The sequence below is a fragment of the Bos indicus genome, chromosome 7, assembly GCF_029378745.1.
Source record: "Bos indicus isolate NIAB-ARS_2022 breed Sahiwal x Tharparkar chromosome 7, NIAB-ARS_B.indTharparkar_mat_pri_1.0, whole genome shotgun sequence".
Taxonomy (NCBI): domain Eukaryota; kingdom Metazoa; phylum Chordata; class Mammalia; order Artiodactyla; family Bovidae; genus Bos; species Bos indicus.
The window spans coordinates 94,419,221-94,432,002 of record NC_091766.1 but is presented as its reverse complement, the minus strand read 5'-3'; the positions used below and the strand labels follow the sequence as shown (position 1 = coordinate 94,432,002).

The 12,782-nt window shown below is 41.7% G+C and overlaps 1 pseudogene; it reads left to right on the top strand.

The window, feature by feature from the left end:
- The first annotated feature begins 1,040 nt into the window (after positions 1–1,040).
- On the top strand, positions 1,041–1,565 carry LOC109561137 (mitochondrial import inner membrane translocase subunit Tim17-A pseudogene; annotated as a pseudogene).
- Positions 1,566–12,782: the final 11,217 nt, after the last annotated feature.

The following is a 12,782-nucleotide window of genomic DNA, read 5'->3' as shown; positions in this document are numbered from 1 at the left end:
TGAAATACAAATGAATCCCTAAAGTAGTGGTTTTGTTCACTAAAGAAATGTTAAGTGAAAAAAAAAAAACCAAGATATAAATTCTGTGTATTATACAATCCACATAGATACATTCCATATGTATATTCTTTCTCTTTACATATGTACATATGTATACATATATACATCCATATGTATGTATACTGTTCTATGGGCTGCCCTGGTAGCTCAGATGGTAAAGAATCCACCTGCAATATGGGAGACCTGGGTTCAGTCTCTGGGTTGGGAAGATCCCCTGGAGGAGAGCATGGCAACTCACTCCAGTATTCTTGCCTGGAGAAGCCCATGGACAGAGGAGCCTGGTGGGTTACAGGGAGGTCACAACCATGGGGTCACAAAGAGTTGGGCACAACTGAGTGACTAAGCACAGCACAGCACAGCACACACTATTCTATATAAATATTCTCTGTACACACACATTTATACATACATGCAGCACTGAAATGTTAATGGCACTTATCGTATAATTACAGTTGATTTTTGTCTTCTTTACCCAATTTTAATAGATGTGTATTATTTTGCCATTAAGAAAAATATTGTGGCAGAGTATTGTAGAGCAATTGTCCTCCAATAATTGTATTTTGTTCTATACCTCTCAGTATTGTACAGTTATAGTCTTTGATAATTATTAGTTAAAAGAAAGAACTGAAGATCCTGACAAGTTAAGGAAAAGTGAGACTGTGTGTGTTTATGTCCAGGCAGTAGATGAGCAGAATAAAGATGAAGTCATAGTAAACAAATGTCATAGAACTGTTTTCACCATAATCCATTCCTTCCTTTGACTCGCTGGTTTTTGCTAGAGGAACTGGATGTGTTCGTGCAGGTATGTTAATATATGTGCACAGACCTTGCATTTTGTGTTCAGACTGGAGACTGGACTTGTCCTCCGCTGATCAGCTCTGGGACTATCCTTGGACAAGTTCCCTGGCCTCCCTGGAGTGCAGTCTTCCCATCAATAAAGGAGAGGCTTGGGCCTGGCATCTCGGTGCCACAGAGTTGAGATGGAAGAGCATGGGCATGAGCCCTGACCCTGGCACTTTGAGGATGACTGTGGTGGGGCCTTTACAGTAGGCACCATGGGTGGTGGTAACCTTTCAAGCGTTCAAAGGTTTTTGCAGTTTTCTGGTGGGAGTTAACCACAGACTATGAGGAAGTTTGACCGCTCTTAAAACCAGAGCTCCTCAGTTGGGAGCCAGCTTTGCAGTTTGGGGAGGTCTGTTTTCTGTGACTGACTGCAGTATGGTTCAAGTCAGAGGGAAAGAAGGTCCCTGGAACTCCATCCCAAGGAGCTGTTCTGGCAGCAGGCAACGGCCCAATGACTGTGGTTGAGTCTGTGTTGATGGGTAGCGTTCTCCGAGCTCTAACTGAATCAGCTGGTATCTTGTTGATAAGATTTGCTTCAGCACGATTTCCAAATGGTCCTGTTTGCTGCAGATCCCTCCCAGTTGCCTTCAGCCCAGTTACCACCCTCATCTTTTGGAGACTATAAACAATTCCAACAGAACTTCTTTCTCAGAAGACATTGAGCACCTTTTTCTATTTAAAGGAACACGGGTACTCCCAGGTGGCACTAGTGGTAAAGACCCTGCCTGCCAATGCAGGAGACACAAGAGACCCGGGCTTGGCCTCTGGGTTGGGAACATCCCCTGGAGGAGGAAATGGTAACTCATTCCGGTATTCTTGCCTGGAGAATGCCGTGGACAGAGGAGCCTGGTGGGCTAAGGGGTCGCACAGAGTCAGACACCACTGAAGTGACTTAGCATGCATGCCCAGGGGGAGGTCTTAAAAGACAATAAATTCGTTTATTCTCACTTGGATTGCGTTTGTGATCAAAATAAATGTTTAAAGTGTTAATAAAAGGAAATACAAGAAGTCCTTAGGAATGAAGGACTAAAAGCAATGAAGCATGACCATCATTTCCAGGGGGACTTCTCTGCCTGGTTTTGTTCTGTTAGTCAGACAGTGTAAAAAAAAAAAGTCTGAAAATTGCCTTTTATTATTATTATTTTTTAAAGAAGAGGTTTGGAGGAGACAGAAGACCCTTGAGGCACCTCTCTGGTGACTCTGTGGCTGTGACTGCCTGAAGTAAGATATTGTCAGTATAAGGGGTTTGTGCAATGATCCCAAGAAGTACACTTAAATGATAAACATTTTTGTAACAAAACTGGAAGTCTTATATGAGAACATGTGTAGGTTTGTGGGTTTTTCCAGGCTTTACTTAATGTCTCTAGAATGATGGTTGTACAATTTGAGCCGGAATCAGAATCACCTGAGCGTTTTAGAACAGTGACACTCCCCCCAGCCCCTGTGGGAGGTCCTGATTCAGTCAGTTGTGGGGAGGCGTGGGACTGGAGAAATTACCTTTAGAACAAGTTCCAGGAGTTGCTGATGGTCTAGAAGAACCAGCCTGGAGAAAATAACCTGGCTAGGGGAAGGCATTTCTTGTAAGGATTTTGTACTTTTTTTTTTTTGCTCCCTTTCCAGAATTCTTAGAAAAGTGTTCCAAAGATTATGCAAGGATATCTTCAAGGCCCATTTGATTTGAAAATTTCCCATAAAAACAATGAAAGCATTGCTCCTTTGGATGCTCCAAGTAGGAGCCAATGAAGAGATTAATGGCATAGGTCTAACAGTGGCCGAGGAAGAGAGTGGATTGTTTTCGGTTGACTAGAGAATCCTGCACACAGAAAGCATGCAATTTCTTTGAGGAATTAGACAAGAAAGTGAGATGGTTTTCTCTGTGGAGCACATTTAACCTAAATACCAAGATGGGCTCAGGATGTCACAGTTACTTGATGGGTACCTGGGTAAGCCCTCACAGACATTTCCCATCTTGTCACTCAGCTCTCCAGTGTTCTTGCCTGGAAAATCCCAGGGACAGGGGAGCCTGGTGGGCTGCCGTCTATGGGGTCGCACAGAGTCGGACATGACTGAAGTGACTTAGCAGCAGCAGCATAGGCATGTACATGAGAGTCGGCAAACTCAAGCAGGGATGTTGACCAAGCAGCCTTCTCTGCCTGTGGAACCAGTTCCCATTCCAGAAGTAAATCATGTATTATCATTTCCCATATGTTTTGCACACGCCACTCCATCTGCCTAGAGGGACTCCGCCCAAGACACTTCCCTGTTGCTATTGCTGTCCTCCTGTTAACCCTCTGTGAATGATTAACCTTTGGACTTGCCAACCTCTCACTGTCCTTGTTCAGTGATGAGCTGCTTCTTCCATGGAACTGGAAATATCTTGAGTACACAGCTGGTCTTGGATTCATCTCTGTGTATCCAGAGCCTGATGGAGCATCGGGCAAATGTTTCCTGTTGAAAATAGGGCCATGGATAGTCACCGACAAAATCTTATCTTTCATATAAGTAATGCAATCAGTAAAACAAGACCACAACTCAAAAGTTGGCAAATGGAGAGTGAGAGGTCAAATCTCTTTGTACTTTCTCCATGTTCAAGCTAACAAACCAACGAACTTCCTCCTGTGTCCAACCATTCTCGGCTCTCGGTCTCCCCTGGTCTCCATCTGCTCCAGGATATGCCAGGGCTCTTCTGAAAATTTCAGAAATCCACCTTGGATTTCTCATCTGGCTCCTTCCCTGCACTCTCTGAAGGAGCTTGCGGTTTGTGTGCTTTTTCTCCTTAGAGACAAATCAGAGCCCTGATGTTTCCACAAGTAAATGAAATGGAGGGTAAAATACCCGGTTCTTAGAAAGAAGCATGGGAGTATTTGATGTTACATTAGATTTTATGCTTGTTTTTAAAAAAAATAATGGGATAGTGCTCTTCATTTTTCTATCTAGCTACTTAAACTAGCTATCTTTATATTTGTGTGGTTTTTTTTTTTTTTTTTTGTACAGAAAAATGTTTGAACTGATGTTTCCCTGATGTTAATTATGGACAATTTATATAGTGGGACTCAAGTGCCTTTTAAAGCACTGTTCTATATCATGCTCAGTACTGATTCTTAAAGAGATAAGCATTCATTATTTTTACAATTGCTAGGTTTTTACAATATGTTTACAATTTTTACAATATTTTTACAATTCAAAATTATTGCCTCTATCAGTATTTAGAAAATCCATGCCTCAAATAATGTCAGACAACGGATTTATCTCTTCTGTTTCTGTTTCTTAGAAGACACAAATGCCAAGATTCATAGTTCAGGTTACCAAACCCTAGAGCAGAAAGGTAACTTATCTTTATGCATAAATAAATTCTGTTGGACTGAGCTTTCATGACTGTTCAGTCTGCAGCACATGGAGCATTCTTTGGGAGATGGAATCTAACTCTATTAAGGTAGATCAAAGAGGGAGTTATTTCAGGCAGCCAAGGTGGTTCTGTGTTAGAATGAGTCAAGGTAATGCTGTTTGGCAAGCTTTCCCAAAAAAGGCATGTAACCTTAGAGATGAGAAATAGAGCACAGGGTGGTCGTGACCTGACTGTTCTCCTTGGGAGACAAGAAGAAGGGTTGTTGTTCTAAATGTGCTTGGTAAAGAACCTTCTAATTTTTTTGTCCCGATGACTTTATGAGGCTTTGGTGTTGCTATGTAAAGCTAGCCATACGTCCTTGGTGGGAACAGGAAATTAAAATGGAATTTTTGGCTGAACCCTCTGGGGATAGATTTCAGATAACGCTATGACCTGTGAAGCAGAGCATCCTATAGGAATTTCCAAGTTAAAATCCTAAATTCAGTTACGTGATTCTAACACATCTCATCCACCTCAAGGGTAAAAATGGGTCCATTTGTTGGGGATCAAGAAGAATTTGTGAGAAGGATTTCCTTGGAAACGGATGCTTCAAGGGGACAAGGTTTGTGTGTGTGTGCATGTGTGAGGGTACTTCTCCCGCAGGGCAGTCAGGAGGGTTTTTAAGGCTTCCTGGGATCACATGGAAAATATGATTATACATCCCCTTTCATGCAGAGGACATGACAGACTGGTGTCTGACTGTGCCTAGGGAAGGTTCAGGCTGAGAGATGGGCTGACTGCTTGCTGTGATCTTATTGAGTCTATGGGATGGAATAAAAGGCACATGTCAGGATGAGAAGGAATGAAGATGGCCTGTGGGCTCCTTTGGGTTAATGGCAGAACATCCTATCTCAGGCAGTGGAGTCCTTCAAGGAAAACAGCCACTTCTATACTATGATCCAATGTAAGCAAGGGCCTGCTCCAAACCAGGGATGAAAAGCCAAAGGCAGGTCAGTCAAGTCAGGAGGTTTAAGGTATATTGAGATATAGTTCGGATAAGTCAGGAGTATGGCACCGGTTACATCAAGTGTCCACACGTGACCTCTTACATAATGACTGAAACATGAGTTGGTCCCACCCCCGCTGAAGAAAGCACTGCCCTCAAGTGGAAATTAAAACAACACCCTCAACAGTGGACCAAGCAACAAGCAAACACTGCTTGCTGGCAGTTCACACATCAGTAAATTTTGAACAAATTTACTTTTCCAATAGTAATGTATGGATGTGAGAGTTGGACTATAAAGAAAGCTGAGTGCTGAAGAATTGATGCTTTTGAACTGTGGTGTTGGAGAAGACTCTTGACAGTCCCTTGGATTGCAAGGAGATCCAACCAGTCCATCCTAAAGGAGATCAGTCATGGGCGTTCATTGGAAGGACTGATGTTGAAGCTGCAACTCCAATACTTTGGCCACTTGATGTGAAGAGCTGACTCATTGGAAAAGACCCTGATGCTGGGAAAGATTGAGGGCAGGAGGAGAAGGGGACGACAGAGGATGAGAAGGTTGGATGGCATCACTGACTCAATGGACATGAATTTGGGTAAACTCTGGGAGTTGGTGATGGGCAGGGAGGCCTGGCGTACTGCGGTTCATGGGGTTGCAAAGAGTCAGACATGACTAAGCGACTGAACTGAACTGAAATTTTGAACAAACTGAAGGAATATCGATTAGAAGGAAGGGGGAGGCCAGATGATGAGTCTGACTTGGGATACCTGCATGTCATAGTTTGGACTTGTGCCTAGGACTTTGTTGACCTTGGTCCTAAGGTCACCCCTCCACTCTGTGAGGTCTTATCCCTAAAACCTATCCTACATGTTACTTGCCTCACACAGGAAACACAAGATTGGTACAGACTTGGAAAATTGTAAGCCCTATTTTATTTCAGTCAATTTTGGTTGAAAAGTATAAGCAAATTTGATGGAATCACAGTTGCAATTAGAAATTTTTTATAAAGAACCAGGAAAGAATGAGAGTCGGTTGATACATGAGATATGAAAATATAAGTTTTGAATCAACTATTGAATCTTGGCTAAAGTGAAAGTGACAACTATTTTCAGAACAGTTAGTTCAAAACTTAAATATAAACTTATTCTATATCTCATCTATGTAAACAGATATATTCTGTGTCTCATAAAACTGAATATTTGTATCTGTTTACTATGAAGGACCTTCAGTTTCCCTAGAATATTGAGATACTGACTTGAGTAGTTTCAAGAATTGTTGTAAGTTCCAGACTAGACTATGATATACATAGAAACCAGTTTATTAGAATGTCTGTTGCAGAAAACTGTTCTTCCCTAAAGTTGAAACAAGTTTTTCTTGGGAGGTTCATTTACCATAGGACATTAAGTGATAGACAATGGGTAGTATCATTGCTCTAGCTCAAATTAACTCAATAAGAAAAAAAAAAGGACTGTAGATTTTCTTAAAATTAGGAAAATAATTAAAGGCATATTCTTCTTTGTGATATTTATTTACAACTAAAATAGCCCTTGAAACACAGTGAACATCTCAGTTTCTTTTCCGTAGCTTATAGTAACCTTTAGCCCTATTCATTCAACCAAATTTACCTGAAGGGTAGGGACGGTATCAGATCTGACCCTGAGACCCAGAGGATTCCCTTGCCTCATATGGGCTTCATCATTTGTCTATAACTTGGAATTCTCTTGGCTGTAAATTTTTTCCAACAATAAAAAATTTTATTTTTTATTTTTATTTTACAGTGAGGCAGGGATGATTAACAATGTTGCGTTAGTTTCAGATATACAGCAAAGTGATTCAGTTATATATTTACATGTATCTATTCTCTTTGTTGTAATTTACAGAAAATTCAACTCACAGTGACTCAAGCAAAAGAACTTATTAGCTCCCACAACTCTAAATTCTAGATTATATCCAGGCAAGACCCAGTGGTCATGGGATGTCATTAGGAGGGGCTCATTCGATCCTGGTTCTGCTTCCTCTAGGTTGGCAGCTTCTCCCCTTGTTTGGTCAGATGACTGCTAGCAGGTCTGTACTTTTATTTCATCAGTTTAGCAGTCTTGGTGGAAAGAGCTTCTTTCTCAACAATTCCAGTACCAGTTCTGAATCTGAAGAATATGGGTTCTGATTGGCCCAGTTTGATCCACCCCAAACCAAAGGGACTTCCCTGGTGGCTCAGCTGGTAAAGAATCTGCCTGCAATGCAGGAGACCTGGGTTCGATCTCTAGGTTGGGAAGATCCCCTGGAGAGAGCAAAGGCTACCCACTCCAGTATTGTGGCCTGGAGAATTCCATGGACTTTATAGTCCATGGGGTTGCAAAGAGTAGGACACAACTGAGTGACTCGTTTTCAAACCAGTTACTACTTTGGAGTGATGCAGGCTCCGAGTGGCAACACCCGGGTTACATGTCCCATCCCCAGCAAGAAGAGGGCGTCAGACCTGGAGCGTGTGCATGCAGGGGTATGGGCAGCAGGGATGTTTCGAGTAAGGAAAAGATCTCCCTCATTTCTGTCCGGGGTTCCCTGGTGGTTCAGATGGCAAAGAATCAGCCTGCAATGTGGGAGGCCTGGGTTCGACCCCTGGGTTGGGGAGATCCCCTGGAGGAGGGCATGGCAACCCACTCCAGTATTCTTGCCTGGAGAATCCCCGTGGACAGAGGAGCCTGGCGGGCTACAGTCCATGGGGTCACAAAGAGTCGGACACGACTGAGTGACTAAGCACACAGCACAGCACGTGTCTGTCCAGCCCTCTTTCATTCCTTTCCTCCTGGGTGGAGTTTTTCAGGGTGCCCTCTTCACACTCTATACCTGGCCTCCTACCTTCTCCATCTCTTCCTCACACCTAAACCCTCTAGCTTCATAATCATAGTCCCACTTTAGAAGTTACATGGGACACTTGAACCTCAAAAGTTCCTGGTGTCCAGGCCCCATCCATGAGATTCTGGTTTAACTGGTCTAAGTTGCAGCCCTCTCTGCTGTGATTTCAGCTTCATAGGTGGTCATAGGTGGGATTTCAGCGTGCAGGCAGACTTCAGAACTATTGCTGCCAGTTGAACTCGGTGCTTAAACACCTGCCCATCCTCTAAACAGAGCAAGATGAGGTTTGAGTGCTAACCCTCCCGGGTATTGCATTTAGCCATACCCAGCCCTGCCGCTAAAGGAATGCAGTGGTAATGAAACATCAATCACCAAGACAGAGAAAGCAATTGGAGAAGCATCGTTACTCCCGAAATAATGCGAGAAGGATCCCTCAGTTTTCCCTTGCACATTATTCACCTAGTTTATAATTAACCTGACTGAGATGAGCTACCAAATAGATACCGTTTATAGGTTTTTAGAATAAAAGATGCTTTAAAGTGCAGGGGTGTGTGTGCGTGCATGTGTGTGTGTGCGTGTTTATTTCTTTCCCCCAAAATTATTCTCTTAAAGAAATTTTCTGTACCACTGGGTTTACATATGGATCCTTTTTACATTTTTCAGCTCCAGGATTGAATTGTCATTGCTTGACTCTCAAGAACCAAGTTGTATATTTTCTGCTACATGAATCATTATAAACAACAGCTTTAGGGAAGCATTCTAGGGCCAGTAATTATACTGATGAAACAGAAAGACGGTATTCCAAGTGAAGTTAATTTTAGCAGAAGTCAGATAAAAATGTTGTTGACTAACAGCAAACATGCTGGCAACAGAGCCCACATCACTGGTGCCAGTGACTTGTTGTTTGGGCTGGGCAGTACCCAAGCCACCACAGAAAGCCAGATTGGACCTCCTGGCAGTCTTGAGCTGCTTAAAAGTTTGAAGTAGACGTATTGAGCTGATTACATAATGACCCTGAGAAATCACAAGTAAAATGTAATCCTAAATTAGAAATGTGACTGAGAATATAGAACGCTAACAATTTAAAATGTGTTTGTGTGTGTGTGTGTGTGTGTGTGTGTGTGTGTGTTGGGGTGGGGCATGGCTCACAACCTATGTAGTTAATATGTGTGTGCATAGATGTGCCCATTTGCTCAGTCATGGCTGACCTTTTGTGACCCTGTGGACTATAGCCCAGCAGGCTCCTCTGTCCATGGGATTTTTCCTGGCAGGAATACTGGAGCAGGTTGCCATTTCCTCCTCTAGGGGATCTTCCCAACCCAGGGTCAAACCCACGACTCCTGCATCTCCTGCTTTGGGAGGTGAATTCTTTACCACTGCATCACCTGGGAAATTCCATAATTAACTGACCCAAACATATTTATTTCTCCACTGGGTCAGCTATTCTGTGAAGAAAATTCCCAAATGGAGAAAAAAAATTGCATCTTATGATAGCAACTTAGATGTCTTAAAAAAAAAAAATCCATGTTCAAATTTTGTTCAGAATTCTGTTTTCTGCAAAGAATACAATTCTTTTAGGAAATCAGTTAAGATCCTTGTAGCCAATATCTCAACTCAGTTTGCAGAAATGAGTCTTTCTGGATGATTCAATAAATGCATCCTTCTGGGAAGAAATGAAGGCTAAAAACACAAAGGCTATTACTTGGTAAAGAAGTGTGCAACTGAAGAGAACTCTGGCGTAAGGAGGGAAAGTGAAGTTATATTCTCATTGGAAAAATATGACATGTAGCTTTTCTTTTCCTTTTTTTTCTATGTGGAGAAAAGCAGCAGAAACTCTGGCTACAAAAGCCTCAAGTACAAAATGTTTTCCCTTGTTGTTGCTGTTCAGTTTCTAAGTCGTGTCTGACTCTCTGTGACCCCATGGACTGCAGCACACCAGGCTTCCCTGTCATTCCCTATCTCCCAGAGTTTGCTCTTAACTCATGTCCATTGTGTTGATGTCATCCAACCATCTCGTCTTCTGTCTCATCCAATGTTTTCCCTATGATTAGTTTGAATTAGTTAGGCCAGGGAAATATACTGACTTGGCATCCACTCTAGAGATTAGAGATCAGTTGACAGATAAACAATTTTATTAGTAGGAAAAAAAATTCAAATTATCTTAATAAAAAAAAAGAGAAGGAATGAACCATGGCACTGAGCTATCTGTGGGTGGAAAAACTATTTCAGAATCTACTTGATAAGGAATGTTGAGGGATATCACTAAGGGTCTGGCCCACCCCATCCTCTCTCACACACCCATTCACTCCTTGCTTCTGGAATTTCCAGACTGATTTGAATGTGTTTCAGTCTCTTTCCATGTGTCAGGAAAGCTGTACATTGATAGTGTCTTAGATAAAACAGTACTGGTAGAAAGAGATTAAATTTCTCAACATCCACATATCAACCTTAGGCAATTCTTTAATTCTCTTATTGAGCTATATGCTCATTTTTGAAAAAGCTTTGTGGCCAGGGCTGTTGGTACTTGGACTGGTCCAGTGTAATAGACTGAATCCCTGGGCTCTGTGAATATGTTACCATAAAATCCTAAAGGGACTATGCAGATGTGATTTGGATTTGGAGTCAAGGATTTGGAGATGAGGAAAGTATCCTGGGTTATTTTGGTGGGCTCAGTGTAGTCACAAGATTCCTTATAAAGAGGAAGACAAAAGGATCAGAGTCAAAGAGAAGCTCAGTGTGATGATGTAAATCAAGGTCAGAGCGAAAGAGAGTTTGGAAGAAATTATGTTTCTTTGAAAATGGAGGCTATGGCCGTGGGCTAATAAGTTCAGACTCTAGAAGCTAGAACAAGCAAGGAAATGAATTCTCCCCTGCAATCTCCAGAAGGAATGCAGTCTTGTGACATCTTGATTTGAATATTTCTGACATCTAGCACTGTAAGAGGATAATTTGTATTGCTTGGGCCACTAAGTTGGTAGTAATTGTTGCAGCAGCAGTGGGAAACTAACGCACCTCGGGACCCCAGGCCATAGTGACTGGTAACCCAACGAGGAATCCATGGAGGATGGGAAAGGGGTGATTTTTGCAGGCAAACCTTGGAAGACAAAACACTATCTATCATATAGTCAAGCAAAATTTGATGCGGAGCAGTCTGGAAGTTGGGGGAAAAACTCTATAAGTACAATAGGAAGAAAGGAACTGGGACCCTTCCAAATGAAACGGTGGAAGCCATTTCTAAAGGCCTGGCAGAATGTTGCCCATCTCTTGTGTTGTCCCCTGGGAGGCAGGACCTTACAGAATGCTGAGCGTTATTTTGGTGGACATCTTAGGATGAATCAGAGATACTGATCCTTGTAAGGAATACTCAGTCACACTTGTCTTTATAAGGCACATCTCTGTGAACTAGCATATTTAAATAAATAACAATTCCTAAAATATTCATTTCCGATGCAAAGTGTTTAGCTATATGACTTGGAGAAATGAATCATGATAGGCAGACATGTTTATTTATATATATATATAAAACATGTGTTATATATATATATATATACACACACACATGTTTTTATATATATATATATATATATATATATATATATGGCTTCCCTGGTAGCTCAGCTGGTAAAGAATCTGCCCGCAATGCAAAAGACCTGGGTTCAATCCCTGGGTTGGGATGATCCTCTGGAGAAGGGAACAGCTACCCACGCCAGTATTCTGACCTGGAGAATTCCATGGACTGTATAGTCCATGGCGTCACAAAAAGTCGGACATGACTGAGCGACTTTCGCTTTCACTTTCATACGTACATATATCACTTCTTTGTCCATTCATCTATTTACGGCAGGTTGCTTCCGTATCTTGGCTTTCATAAATAGTGCTGCTGTTAACATTGTGTTGCATGTATCTTTCCAAATAGTATTTTTAATTTGTTCAAATATATACCCAGGAGTGTAATTGCTGGATCATATAGTAGTTCTATTTTGAATTTTTGAGAAACATCCATACTATTTTCCACAGAGGCTATACCAATTTACCTTCCTACCAACAGTGTACAAGGGCTCCCTTTTCTCCACATTCTTGCCAACATTTGTTATTTGTGGTCTTTTTGATGATAGTCATTTTGACAGGTGTTAGGTGATATCTCACTGTGATTTTCATTTACATTTCTCTGATGATCATCATCTTTTCATGATTCTGCTGGACACCTGTACATTTTATTTGGAAAAATGTCTATTCAAATCTTCTGCTTATATTTTAATTGGATTGTTTGCTTTTTTGATATTGAATTGTATGGGCTGTTTATATATTTTGGATATTAATCCCTTACTGATCATGTCATTTGGAAATATCTTCTTCCTATTCAGTGGGTGGCTGACTTTATTTTGGGGGGGGCTCCAAAATCACTGCAGATGGTGACTGCAGCCATGAAATTAAAAGACACTTACTCCTTGGAAGGAAAGTTATGACCAACCTAGATAGCATATTAAAAAGCAGAGACATTACTTTGCCAACAAAGGTCCGTCTAGTCAAGGCTATGGTTTATCCAGTAGTCATGTATGGATGTGAGAGTTGGACTATAAAGAAAGTTGAGCACAGAAGAATTGATGGTTTTGAACTGTGGTGTTGGAGAAGACTCTTGAGAGTCCCTTGGACTGCGAGGAGATGCAACCAGTCCATTTTAAAGGAGATCAGTCCTG